The sequence below is a fragment of the Protopterus annectens genome, chromosome 13.part0 (assembly GCF_019279795.1).
Source record: "Protopterus annectens isolate FY-2018-M chromosome 13.part0, PAN1.0, whole genome shotgun sequence".
NCBI classification, from domain to species: Eukaryota; Metazoa; Chordata; order Ceratodontiformes; family Protopteridae; genus Protopterus; species Protopterus annectens.
The window spans coordinates 1070973881-1070989109 of NC_056747.1; positions in this window are offsets into that span (position 1 = coordinate 1070973881).

A 15229-nucleotide genomic window follows, 5' to 3' on the forward strand; every position below is an offset into this window, starting at 1 on the left:
CAATTAGTCTGATAACCAAAAAAAAAAAAGGTGTAACCAAATGCATTATGACCTGCAGATGAAGGCACACTACCCAAACTATTTCATGTACAGCAGTCATCTGATTGTGCTATAACTTGGCAAGGGGAAGTACATTACAGACATAAAATAATAATAATAATAATAATAATAATAATAGTAATAAAAACAAGTACTAATGTCCTGTGTCCTTTTTAAGTGATTTGATTTATTTTATATTTTTTCTACTTTAAAATACGATGGTCAGGACAAGCATATTGATAATACTTTACTACTTAGCCAAAGCTTCTTCTGCACTGCATTGTGTGTCCATCACTATGCTGTTGTTTTGTCTTTCATTTAATTTTCTTTTACTGTGCTTTCTCTTTTGACTTAGAAATGAATTGTACCAAATATAGGAACTTGCTGAGTAGCACTTAAAATAATTAATACTTTTAATGACGCATTTGGCTTTTTTAATTTTAGGTTCATACGCAGACTGTAATGTTCCTTTTCTTGTTTTACAAGCCACAGTTGTAAATTATCTTGGTGTTATTAATGTGTCTTTACCAAACCTGTTCTTATAGTAATCTCTGTAATATCTTCCATACAAAAGCAAGAATATTAATGACACATCAGAACATTATAAATCAGTTGAAACTGCTCAATAAAGTAAAAAGAAATGCAAAATTAATTGCCTCTCACACCCAACAAACATACCACAGATAAACTGGTAATTCATTACATTTTCTGCGTATGTGTATACTATACACGTTTGTGTGTGTGTGTGTGTGTGTGTGTGTGTGTGTGTGTGTGTGTGTGTGTGTGTGTGTGTGTGTGTGTGTGTGTGTGTGTGTGTGTGTGTGTGTGTGTGTGTGTGTGTGTGTGTGTGTGTGTGTGTGTGTGTGAGACTAGCATCCTTTCCAAACCTAGGTTTTTTTCCTTGTACCACTGAGTATCAGAAGATGGCAAGAAAACATTGTGGTAAGAAAAAATCTTAGCCGAAAAAATTGTAGCTCATCGTCTGCCTCCCCCATACTCAGTTGGGGGACAATGAATGATAAATTAATGCTGCCCATGTACAGTAACACAGGGGTACAAATAATGCACAGCAGACTGTGAGATGCTTAAATATATATGTTTTAAATTCTACCCATAGTTGAGGAGATACTTCTTCAGAAAAAGTAATGATCCTAATAGGAGACGCTGTTAAGCAGAAAACAAGATGATAGATACAATAAATGCAATAAAATGCATGAAAACAACAAAATAAAGTGATGTTTACATTAAGGGGGATGGCACATACAGTAAAGAAAAGCAGAACATTGGACCCAGAAACAACACAACTGATGCATCACATATATCTGTGCAACTTTTCAATGTGCTCAAATTGAATAAATATGTGTCAGTGCACTTGGATGTTGATAGTCTTCCCCTCTGTTATCTCTCCTGCTGGTATGTCAGCATGTCAGGATGTGTGAGTGTTACACTTGATCCCAGCCTTGTAAACTCAGTTAGTTTATCACTTCAGAGAGCACAATACATGTATAGTACAGTTCTGTAGGGTCTATAGTGTACTATTCACAACAAGTCCAAATTGTGTCCTAACAACCCTGCCCTGTATCAGATAATAGCTGGTCAGTTGGGCCCCACTTGCACACCTATACAAATTGTATGCACTATAGTGGTAAGTAAATGAAATCCTACATATATGATTTTTGTTTTATTCATTGGCTAACCCATTAAGCAATATAGTCAGGACTGCTTATTTTCAGTGGCTAGCCAGGAACAAAATTTAGTTAAATTACTTGTTCAGAATGTAGGACCACACCAGAAGACTAAGCTGCCATTAGCCTTAACCCACCATGCTTAACTGTTAAACATTGTAGGTGTGTACTAGGCTAATGGCCCTGGAGCCTTTACAAGCCTAGCCCATAGAAGTGCCCTGGCATTGTGCCACCTGACATTAGTTCCCAGTGCCTCTATCAAGTAGAGCCACTGGTGTGATCCCCGGGGTGAACATTCTATTTCCCATCCACTCATCAAGATTCCTCTTGAAGAGGGCCAGTGAGGTTCTCTGCTTGACATGTATGAGAAGTCTATTTCAGAGCATGGGCAGTCTCTGGATTATGAACCTGTCCCTCCAGCATGTTCTGTTGATTATGGTAATGAGGTTGAGGTCTCTGGAGCATGTGGTGCAGAGGGACTGAGATTTCTTTAGATGTAGCATTTCTAACAGAGCTGGGTCAGACATGGCTTTGTAAGTCAAGCAGAGATCATCTCTTAGTAGACAATATGAGACAGAGAATAGCTCCAGTTTTTTTGAGTCTGTCTGTGTAGGACATGTGTTTAAGGCCTAGGATCCTCTTCGTGAGGTACTTTTGTGGCCCCTCCAGCTGTTGCAGGTGTCTAGTGAGGTACATGCCAAATGGAGCCTTATACTCTATGATTGGTCTAATGAGGGAGAAATGATGAAATTATGACCTCTATCTTCCTGGATGCAAAACCATTGGTAATGAGATGTGCCATATAGAAGGACTTTCTGACCACAGTGGCAATGTGGTGGTCAAAGGAGAGGTTGCTGTCAACCTGTGTCCCCAGATCTCTTATAATGCCTTCAGTGTTCAGTGGGCTCCCATCAATGTGGTAATTAGTGGGAAATGAGTTTTTCCCAAAGGGGATGATGACGCATCTTATGGCATTAAGCTTAAGGCCATGGTTTCGACACCAGTCATTGGTCTCAGTGAGGCCTTTCTGTAGGATGTCTGCATCACTTGGGGAGTTAATAAATGGCTCCCAGCTTGCAGTCATCTGTGAACTTGGTCAGCCAGAGTCCCTCCATGTTGGCCTGGACTTCTGAGAAGTAGATTCTAAACAAGAGAGGACCCAGGAACAATCCCTGTGGGACTCCACTCATGACTGGTCGGCAGTCTGACTTGGAGTGTGCTACTTTCATACTGTGGGTTCTATCTGTCAGCCAATTTTCAACCAGCCTAATGAGGGGTTGATGCCTAATTTGGTGCGTTTATCAATAATTCCTGAGTGAGGAATGGTATCAAAGGCCTTGGCCAGATCAAGGTAGGCTGTATGAACTGCCTTACCTTTATCCACAGCTCTGTTGACTGATTCAAAGAAGTCAACCAGGTTGAGCAGGCATGATCTACCTTTCACAAAACCAAATTGCATGGGATCTAGAGTTTGAAGATTCCCTATATCCTTGTTAATTAGGTGCATGATGATGCGCTCCATAGCCTCACATATCAGACTTATCAGGCTAATGGGGCAATAACTTCCAGGGTCTGTAGTTGCTCCTCCTTTATGGAGAGGGATGACTGTAGCAGTGCACCATTCAGTAGGGACAAAGCCTGAGGTGAGGCTGTGAGTGAACAGAGCACACAGATGTGGTGCCAGTTCACTTTGTAATTCATGTAGAACACAGCCAGGGATACTGTCAGGTCCCATGGAAGCTGTATTCTTGGCCTTGGACAATGCAGCTTTAACCTGTGCTGCAATAATTTTGGCATTCTTCCGGTACTGAGATTGGTCCTTTGGGGGGGGGGGGTAAAGTTGGCACTAAATCTGTCGGCCAGTATGTTGGCAATATCTGTTGGCTCAGTATAGGACATACCATTGTGCAGTAACTCTGACCAAATCTGGGTATTGCCGTGGAGATTATTGATATAATTATAGAAGGCTTTGTGGTTGTTTTTAATGTCTGCCGCAGTTCTGCCTTCATAGCTGGCTTTGGAGGTTTTTATGCGGGATTTCAACATTTTGTTGAGGCTGATAAGGGAATTTTTTCAGTCTTGGGACTTTACCTTTTTCTGCAACAGTTTCTTCCTTCTGTTGTAGAGTTTATTAATGGCCGGGGAATACCTAGGGATATTAAAAGCATACTATATACCTAAAATCACTCTACAGTTCGGTGCAGGGCTGTCATATGCAATACAGATGTTATGGATTTGATAATAAGTTAAAATTATCAAGAGACCAGTGGTTTGCAGGGATGAAACTTTACTTTGGAGTGTCTGTGCTGAATGGGTCATAAAATGCAATAGCTCAGGAACACCTTCTGCGCTGAAGTGTGGCCATTGCCAAACCAGATTTAAGCAGTAGTGAAAAACAATCTCATTTGTTGTTCTTCTTCTTCTTTCTTTGCCAGCCCGACACCCAACCTTCAATGAAGGCAGGCCCATTCACGCATGTCTTTCGAATGCCACTCGACCGCAGGGAGGAAATGCAGACTCCACACAGAAGGCACTCCAGCTAAGAATCGAACGGGAGAACCTCTTGCTGTGAGGCAACAATGCTATCACTGCACCACCATGGCTTAAAAGACCTTATTATGAGAAAGTGGTAGTGATGTGTGCTGCTGTTTGGATGTTAGCATGATTGTTACAGCTGACTAAAGCTCATAAATGGGGGACATAAATAAGAGTAAAAGGTAAATCTGAGAAATACACGGTTAAAAATAAATACTAATCCACATTCTGGGAAGCTTCCTGGTTATATATATCTTCCTGGCTATCTTAACTTTAGTCATAGTACAGAGGTTTATCTTAATAGGTAGCATTTTGTTAACAGGGCCTGCAGCCAGGAAAATTAAATTCAAGAAAGAACATTATAAGTATCCTACAAAGCAGTAACACCTATATCAGTAAAGCCCTAAGCACAGAAGTCCTGAAAGATCACTAAAATTAAGTTCAAAAACAGCATTTTCTGTGTCAGTATTGCTGCACCTACACTACATTAAATCCAGATGCAACACTTGCAGTATTCCCACATCATAGTACTCCCTATACAAGTAGGACATGCACATAGAAATTGTGAAAACAGGCCAACATTTCAACGTAAGTAGTAAATGTACTGCCCAGCTCCTCACTTTTACCTGAAAGCATCTTTGTCTACACTCAGCAGACTCTAACAGCATACCTCTTCTGTTACAGCTCTACAGACTCAGGCTCCTGACACTGATATTACTCCTGCCTCCTCAAAGACATCTAAATAGCACTGTACTATACTAGTTTCCTAGCTTTGGACAGAATACAGAGGACATATAGCACTCATTTGAGGCTTAGTCACTGCACTTTAAACAGCCATGTTCAATCTGATTCGATTCATTCACCTACCTCTTTATCCATGGTCCTCCACCCTTAAACAGTCACATTTGAACCATCTGACTAAAGAATAGAGTCCTATGTGCTATATGCTGTGATATAAATAGGACCTGCTAGAGAAATAGGTATGTATCGCAGAGGCTACTGCGTCTATAGAACAGGCTCCCCATCCATGTTAATCAGAGTTCCTCCCTAACCCAATTCAAGTGCAGCTTGGGCAATTGGATGGGGAACAGGAAATTCATCTCTGGTTTGGCACCCATTTCTCTAATGGACACAGGTAACCTGTAAATGGTTCATCTCCCACTCCAGTGCTTACACTTATCAAGGGTATCAGAATTTGTCAGAGATTTGTGATGCATGGCTAGGCTTAAAAAGGCCCTTGTGGTCATTAGCATAGTAAACACCTATGAACCTATTAGGTAACACATTGTGCAAGAGTTAAACACCAAGAACTGTCTACCATATCTTAAAGACAGAGCCTGTATCATCTTCACAGACAACAAATGGAAATCCTACCTGATGCAGTTAGAATCTTTACCATTCCTCTGCCATGGCAGTAACTCTTCACAACCAGCAACTCAGACTGTTCAGAGCAATTTAATTAAATGCCATTTGAAGTTTATCATCACGATTTCAAAGAAAATTTAGTGATATTACAATACCTTAAGTTTAGGAAAAGATGACAGATTATGCCTTAGCATTCCTTGTCAATGATCTTTACTTCCTGTCTGGCTACTTATGCCATTAGACAGACAGCATTCCTGATCATACTCAGTACCAAACTTTGCTGACATTTATCACACAATATAAACTACATAAAAAGGCATTCATTTGCATCTCATTTTATATTCTGTGAAAAGACACCGCCACACACACTTTTCTGATGGTTTCAAAGAAATATAAACCACTGTTTAGATCATTACCTTGCTCTAATCTACCTGTCCAGAGATTTTTCTCAAGAAAAACAAATATTTTATTCGGCTCAAAATCTTATTGCTCTCAGGATGAACAAATGTGTTTCCAGTTGCACCTGACATAGCCTGTTCCCTTCACAATTCCACATGACCAAAGTACTCTGGCAAGCAATAGCATATGTTTCCTGGCATTCAATGTCTGTACACCAAATTACAGAATTCCAAGTACTGATGCAAAATGCAGATCTAAGGTATTGAAAAGATCTAAGATGTTGACAAGCTTCTTTCAAAGAATTCAATATACCTAACTACAACATCTATAGCAGGGAAAGACCTACCAACAGAGCTGGAAGGATGTGTGTGCCGATTAAGGACACATTCACTGTCTGTCTAAGTTTCTTCTGAAACTCCAGACAGCGTGTTTATTATAATTACAATACAAATAGGAGAAGGATAAAAGATAGATTGCGAAAAAGTAAAGCAGAATATATACAGAAGAATATAACAATACTTCATCTTGGTTGAACTATAGAGTCTCTGGAGAAACAGTTATCATGAGTGACTTTAGCATCTTGTGGTCCAGTATTATTAACAGCAACTTATTCAAACTCTACCATATACTAAGAAAATTACTAGTGCTGCAGATACAATAGACTTACATAACAAAAATCACCACTTCAGTCAGAAGTGTATCTTACATGATATATTAGTGGACTGTATTTCAGTTTATACAATTTGGAAGTCTAGCCCCATCCATTCACGCAAAGTTATAATAACAGAAAAAGTTTAAAGAACCTGTCACTATTGCCCCAGAAGTGGAATCATTAAACTAGATGTTAATAAATATCCTAAATGCATGGATCAAAGACAAACATACCCTACAACAACTCAGACAGAAATGTATGATGAGTGAAAAGAAAAATGCATTAAAGACAAACAAATCTGAAGAAGACTGAATTGAAAGATTTTTATCATACATTTCAGAATAATTGTCACTATTAATTAAAGTGGTTTAAACATTGCACATTACATCTAAGCTGATTAAAAAAAATTTGAAGTAACCTCGGGACTTCCGGTGATAGTGCTGTAGAGGGTAAATGTTATTTTTTGTCACACCTTAGGCAAATTCTTAAGATGCAGAGTAACTGGTTGAATGGCTATTACAATGTACGTGAAATAGTAGTATTAATGTGGGGAGTCTGGTTATATGACTTAAAGTCAAAAGTGACTAAGAAGAAAAACAACAAAATAGTTTGCTAGCTGAGGAGGAGTTTACGGTCATTGGTGCATATTCATAAACATCTTGTTATGTCTCAAGTGAAACAAACAGAAGGATTTGCAGCAGAGAATATGAAAGATTGCCTGGCCAATATAAAAAAATTGTTGTGAGTTAAAAGAGTGAGTATTCAGCTGTTTTACAATAGTGTGAAGCAGAAATAATAGAGATTGTGAATTATCTTGCAGATAACATCAAAGAACTGATAAAGGAATTTGCTCTGTTTGTTGAATTCCCTGGAGTGTCAGAAGAAGACACTAGGGGATTTGGAGAAAAGAGTCTGGCTGAAGAATGTTCATATTACTGGAGTACCATATGGGTAGAATGTCTCTTGTTCAGTGAAAATTAGCAGATTGGACCACACAAAATTTGAAAGGAAAGAGTCCTTAGACTCTATATAACAGCTCCGAAGAGACTTGAAACAACAACAGCATGTCCTGATTAGATCTGAAATTGCTAAAATAAAAAATCAGCTGCTATCTGTGCTATGCAAGCATGGCAGAACATGTAAGAGTGATAAAACAGTGTTTTCATCATGGTTCTTCCTCTTAAACTAAGAAGCAATACGCTCAATTTCCTTTGGATATGACAGAATGTAGAGTGAGAAAGCTGAAGTTTCATTTGTTATATCCAGCATGTTTTGAGTATTTTCTCTAGTTATGGTAGAATATTTATGGACTGACAAGAAGCAGTCTGAGTTATAAGAGAATAAGGGAAGCTGATGTGGTGTTTCAACTGAATATGGATAAAAAAAAGAGGTGAGGATGAGTATTTTGAGTCTGTGGACAAAACAGAGATTGCTGCATGGAAAACAGTTAATGCAGTTTAGACAGTCAAATAAAGAAGGTTTGGAAATGTTTGCAGTGTTGATGACACAACAAACAGAAAGCAACATGTACTGTATGTAAATACACTGGATGATATATATTAATGGGTTTGCAGATGGTGGATTTAATATGCCATGTCTTACTGGAATTGCTGAATTGCAAAGTTTGTGTATTGTGCGAACCTTGGATGTTGTATAGAGGAAAGCCCTCATTACAATGAAGAAATCAAGTTGACTTAGCTATCTGTTGTAAGATGGGGAGTACCAGGTAAAGTTGATGTTCTCTGGTAGGCCATCAGTTAAAGATTTGGACTTCATATAATAATATGTATGATAATGCTGTGAAATTAGTTATTTGATTTTTTGGAGTACATGTCATGAGTGAACTGAAACATAAAATAAAGATGTAAAGTCAGTGGGAATTTTTGAAGATATGGCTAGGAGTCACTGAGAAGAATCTGATGAATGTGTGTAACTCCAAGTAGTTGGAGTTATCAAACAATAGCTGTACGTACAGGGTTACCTGTTTAGCTGGGTTTACATGACGCAAATAGTGAAGCAATATTCCCTTGATGTATATACTTCTTCAATTAGGTTAGATAAGTGTCTGGAACAAACATTGGTGGGAAATATGAGTGGCATATTTAGTGAACATTGCATGGAAAAAGAGGAAACATGCAGGTTTACTATTTGGACTGAAAAGAGATGATATTTTTGACATGGAATGTAAATAGTTATCTTATCCAAACAAAATACATTGTGAATTTACACATTTAAAGAAATTATATCCACGGATTATTGTTCTATGAGGACTGCATTCAGAGGATAATGACCAAGATGCACTTATTATGGGATTATTGAACTTGGAGGTTGACTTCTTCTCTTCTAGGAGGGTTAATTTTATTGATATTAAATAGCTGCCCACTTACATTGGAGAATTAGAGATTACCATGACTGATGTGACTGATTGCTATGTAAGAAATAAGTTTGGGAGTGACCTATTAATTGTATTTAGTGTATGTGTCTCCCAGGGACTGAGCAGGCTATTTCCTCTTTTCAGAGATTATAGCATTTTAAAAAGTTATAGCTGTGTATAGGAGGAATTTGAATGTGATTTCTATGACAATGGAAGTTGTTTCTGAGGAGAGCTATGATGGTGTATTCTCTGGGTCTATATTAAATCTTCGAATGCTAAAAATGTCGAACATCATATGGTTGAGACCATATGATTGACATTTCAAGTGTTCGAAGACTGACTTTTAACAGCAGCGTACTGTGCAGAATGGGAGAATTTCCCTTCTCTGCACTGAAGTGCGGTCTCGGAGATAGTATATTTAAGTAGGGGAGGGCATCGGGGTGCATGGGGGCTTTCCCCCTTGCTCGCACTGTTAAGGTGTGTTCTTTTTTTTTTTTTATTTTATATTCGAACTTCCAAATGTTGACCATATGGTCTCGAACATATGGTATTCGACATTTTGGACATTTGAATATATGGCATACACCCTATTCTCTGCAGGTGGAGAAAAGATATGTAGCAATCTACATAAAAAGAATGAGGAAAGTTTCATCTGTAACACATTACAAAAATATCCAATATACACTCATTTCAGGGTGGTCTAGAATAGGATCGTGGATAACTAATATGTGGCAACTGAACATGCGTATTTAGTTAAGGAAATTTAAAAGCATTCCATATGTTTGTCAGACCACACACTTTTAGAATCCAGAATAAGATTGGGTATACCACCATAATTTGAAAGATACCAGAGGTTTCCCATAAGTCTTTTTGCTAAAGGATTCATGCAAGTAATGGTGTCTGGGACAGATTAAAACAGATTTAGTGATGACAGAATGGAAACAAATGGCATGTTTAAAATGATGAATTTAAAGCAAGCACAACAGATATTATTTTTAAGTTGAAAGAAATGATAACAGTGAATAAGGAGAAGGCTCATAGATTGGAATGTAAGTTAAAGTTTCAAGCTAGAATGTTGGGGTGAGGGAATAGTTAATGAGCCAAAGAATTTAATGTGAGGTTTACTGAAGATACTGGAGGGGAAATTCAAATTTTTTGGTGAATTATTAAGACTTTTTTGTAATATGTTGGGCTATTGAAAACACTCATAGATTTGGCTGAAAAGCAAAAAGCAGAGAGAGTAATACTAAGTTTGTTGACTGAAGGTGTAGAAAACTCAGGTTTAGAGTCTGTGCTTATACAAGCTATCTTGGACAACATTATGAGTAATTATGCAAGGTGCAGACTAATGTAGGAGAGAGGGAGAAGGAAAGAGATATTTTTGTGAAGCCTGGAATTTCCAAAACATACTTACAGTTGCAGGTGTAAGTTACATGTCACTGGTTACTTTAGAGGAAGTAACCCCCATTTTTAAGGAAAAGGTTGGTGAAAACAAATTGAATTTTGGAGTCTGCAAATGGAATACATCAAGACTAAGCTATTACAAATGATGGAGAAGTAATTACTGGATTCCTATAAAGAAGCTGCAGTAACAGTAAGACCTAATGATGGGGCAGATGCAACAACTTCCTTCATCATATAAGTTCATAAGTTCTATCTTACAGTATTCCAGTCCAAAGGCCATGAATGAACACACTGAGTCTTTTAATGTAAGACTGAGTAAGAAATTCCCAACCTCTCAATTTTTTCTTTTAAAACAGGGTAAAGAAGGAGAACAATGGATGTCACAAGGCACTTTATTCCACATAATTACGATGGTCAATGTGAAAAAGGATTCCCTTAATTTTTTTTATTTTAAGTGAAGTAAAGAATTTTGCATTCTTGTGCTTGTGGGTCAAATCATTCAATGAATTTCAAGATGTAATAGTATTTTCAGGATTCTGTCATTATATGAGCTATGTGTAAGAATTAATTCACTTTGCAGATTCTGTCATTATATGAGTTATATGTAAGAAGTAATTTACCTCTATAATATCTGTAATGTAAAATATATCATTTAAGATGCTGACATCTCTTCATATAAACTAACCAAAAATCAAGCATCCAGAAAACCAAAACAAAGGACAAAAAAAAACAAAAACTGGACCCAGGCAGTATGAAAAAGTAGACTCCACTCAGTATTAACATAATAAAACTTTTAATCCACACTTTCGTTAAAAAACTTCATCAGAATACAATAAGCATACAGAATCACCCACTTTAAAACTACTAGAATGTTGCACCCCACCAATAGGGACACTATTTCAATTAAATAATTAATCAATTGAATTTCCATTAGTTTTTAAAAGGAAAGTTTCCAAAAACCTTACATTATTTATTAATATAAACCCTTGGTCTTTTAAAAATCACTTAATATTGACAGTATCATTCATACCAGGTTCTTTATCAGACTTTAATCTGATTTGCCATAAGGCTTCCCTTTGTTCAAGATCAGTTTTAAAATCACCACCTCTCAAATCTTTTACTCCCTGTTCAGGAAGAGAAAATATTTTTTTTATATATTCTGAGCATTTTATCGTGTGTTTGTAAAAAGCATTGTTTTTGTCTGGTTTCTTGATGCTGTAATAATGTTCTCTTATCCTAACACACAATGACCTAGTGGTTATACCCACGTAAAATGCTCCACATCGTACACAAATACCTATATAAACTATTCCTTTACTCTTACAATTAAAATATCCAGGAAATTTGAGGGTGTAAGGTAGATGTTCAGCATTTACAAATGGACCTTCTGAGATGTATCTACACATGTTGCAACTGCCACATTTATGCATACCACAGTTTTTATACGTGAGATTAAAACCATAAACCAATTTGTTTCTCTCTCTTTCGAAAATAATTTTCAAATTGCTCTGTTTTTTATAAACAAACCGGGGGTGAGATCCTACTACTTGGTGTAAATCCTTATTCCCTTCTAAAATCTTCCAGTTGTCTGAAATTATATTTCTTATTACCCCACTGTCTGTGTTCATATCTAAACAACATAAAATGTTTGTGTCTTCTCTACTCTTGTCATCAATTTTGTTAGATGTCAAAAAAACACTATTAACAATAGCTGGATAAAATGTTTTGCTTCTATTTATAACATATCGTGCATGCCCTTTTAATAATGCTTCGTTGTACCCTCTATTTAGAAAAAGGGAAGTAATAAATTTGATTTCACTCAAGAAATCACCTGTCTCACTGGTCATTCGACTAGCTCGAATAAACTGTCCCTTAGGGATGTTGTCCTTCATGTAAAGTGGGTGAAGGCTAATATAATGTAAATAACTATTTGTAAAGATTTCTTTACGATATACCTTACTAACAAATTTCTCTAGGTTCAAGTCCCACTGCAAAGTAACATCTAAAAAGTTTACCTTGGAACCTACATCTCCTAAGGTAAATTTTAGATAATCTGACCTAGAATTAAGAGTGTCAATAAATTTATAAAGTTTTTCAACATCCCCAACCATGATAAAAAAAACAAGTCATCAATAAATCTTTTAAAAAATAGGACTTGATATTCAATCATTAATGGTTTTAACAGTGTGTTCTCCCACTGATCCATCTCTATGTTTGCAAAAGATGGGGCTGCTGGAGACCCCTTAGCAATTCATTGAATTTGCTTGTAAACTTTTTTTGTTAAATAAAAAAATAATTGTTGCTCAATAAGACATCAATTAATTCACAGCAAAAATTGGTCTCACAATTGGAATATGTAGAGGAGTTACACAAAAAATCTCTAACAGATTCTATACCTTCATGGTGAGGGATGCATGTAAACAAGGACACTACATCAATACAAAACAGAATATGTAAAGAAGGGTCAAAAATTGACTCTTGGATGTAATTTTTTACACTATTCAAGAAATCCCACGAGTTCTTTAGATAAAAACTCATGTTTTGAGCCAAGGGATTTAACATGGAATCCACTAAAAGGGAGATCCCCTGTGTGATATAGTTGGGGGCAGAAAATATAGGCCTAAATGGAAGGGAGGTCAAACTTTTATGAACTTTGGGGATTCCAAAGAAAATACCAAGCTTAGGGCTGTCAATATGACAAAAGTCATAAACTTCTTTTTCTAAGTTTCCATTCATTAAATTGTCAAATACAAAAGAATAGATATGTCTGTAACTGTTAGCTACCTGAACCATGTTAGTTAATTCGTACTCTGTCATATTATTCAACATTTTTCTATGCAACTGATGTATACATCTTGATTCATTAAGACTAGGGTGCCCCTTTATCACTTTTCATCACCCTGATGTTAACATTTTCCTGTATTTCCTTTAAAGCTATTTTCTCTTCTTTTGACAAGTTAAAATAACTTTTACCACTGTCCTTACCCTTTGCCAAAGCATTCCTTATCTGATTCTCACAAGCAGATTCGAACACTCATAAGGTATGCATTAGACATGGGTTATAACACGAGGGTTTAACAAACTTAGTGTTTGTTTATCTAATGTCCTTAAAAATGTAATTTAAATTTAAAGACCTTGTGTATTTCTTTAAATTCAACAAGGTGATAGCAACATTTGCTTTCTTAGAAGGCAGAAACTTTAGGCCTAAGTTTAAAACTTTCAAATGGTCATTATTCAGCACAAATGTAGATAGATTCAAAACATTATTCTCCGTTGCACTGTACCTATTTAATTGTCCATGGAGGAGTTTGAAATTGTCCATTCTTTCCTCCTCAGTGTTCGCGTTCTTTGGTTTTTGCCTTCTTTCTGTTCCACTAAAAAAGTTTTGATTCTCGCACCAGTCTCAATGTCATTGTTGGATTTGGGTCAATTACTGTTAATAGGTCCAGTAGAAACACTTGAAGTTCCTCCCTGTAAGATGCCCGTTACAGAAGTGCTCGGTGCTGCTTTACCATTTGTATTGACATCAGACGTTAAGTTGGAATTCTTTACATTAAATACATAGGTTTCTGTAGTTGCCTTCTTAAAGTGAAGAGCTCTGTTTTTATTATTATTATTTTGCAACCAAGGTTTTTCTTTGTTAAACTTATTCTGTTGCTTAGTTGAAACACAAAAGTCAATATATGCAACATCATTTTCATAAGCCGTAACATCTCTGCTCAGCTTATTATTTTTACAGAGGACCACCAACTCTTCATGTTTCTCTATTTCCTCAAATAATGAATGGTATTCCATCCATTCACCTATCTTGCTATGAAAATCATTTTGCAGGATATGGTCAATTTTGCTGATTTCTTCTTTTAAATTGACCATAATTTTAAGATTGTTATCAATAAGTAACTTCATAAAATTGAGACCAGCTGAATTAAACAAATCTTTTAAGGTAGTGAAAAACTCATCAGTGCTACTGACTCCATTAGGGCATTTAAATAACCGCAGATCTTTAGGAACCATGCCCAAGTCTATGCAAAGTGAAAAGTATTTGTTTTCTAATTCCAGACTTTTATATTTCTTTAAAAGTCTACCCACGTTTTCACACATCTCTTTGTATGTACGTAATACAATGAGATTACCAGGCTTTTTGGAAGTAGAAAAATAGATCAATTCTGGTGTTTAAAACTGAAGCAATATCTGCATAAGTTTTAACTTTAGAAACAATTTTGTTTTCCATACCTTGTCCAGCTCGATGAATATTGAAATCAACTACTGTTTCTACTTCTTCATCAGCGCTAGACCATACTGGGATGGTTTTCACCTTTTCCACAATCAATAACTGCAATGTTTGCTGAATGTCTCTCATAGTTTGCATCAATAAAGTCATGACATTATTTCTGCTCTCCCCTGGAGTAGAATGAATGCATGCATCCATCAAGGGATCTCCTCTGCTTTCTGCCATATGATCACAAAAAACACGAACAAACCAAAAATCAAGCGTCCAGAAAACCAAAACAAATGACAAAAAAAAAAAAAAAAACTGGACCCAGGCAGTGTGCAAACGTAGACTCCACTCACTATTAGTGTAATAAAACGTTTAATCCACACTTTCATTAAAAAAATGTCATCAGAATACAATAAGCATACAAAATCAACCACTTTAAAACTACTAGAATGCTACACCCCACCAACAGGGACACTATTTCAATTAAATGATGAAGTGTTTTAATGAAAGTGTGGATTAAAAGTTAATACCGAGTGGAGTCTACTTTTGCACATTGC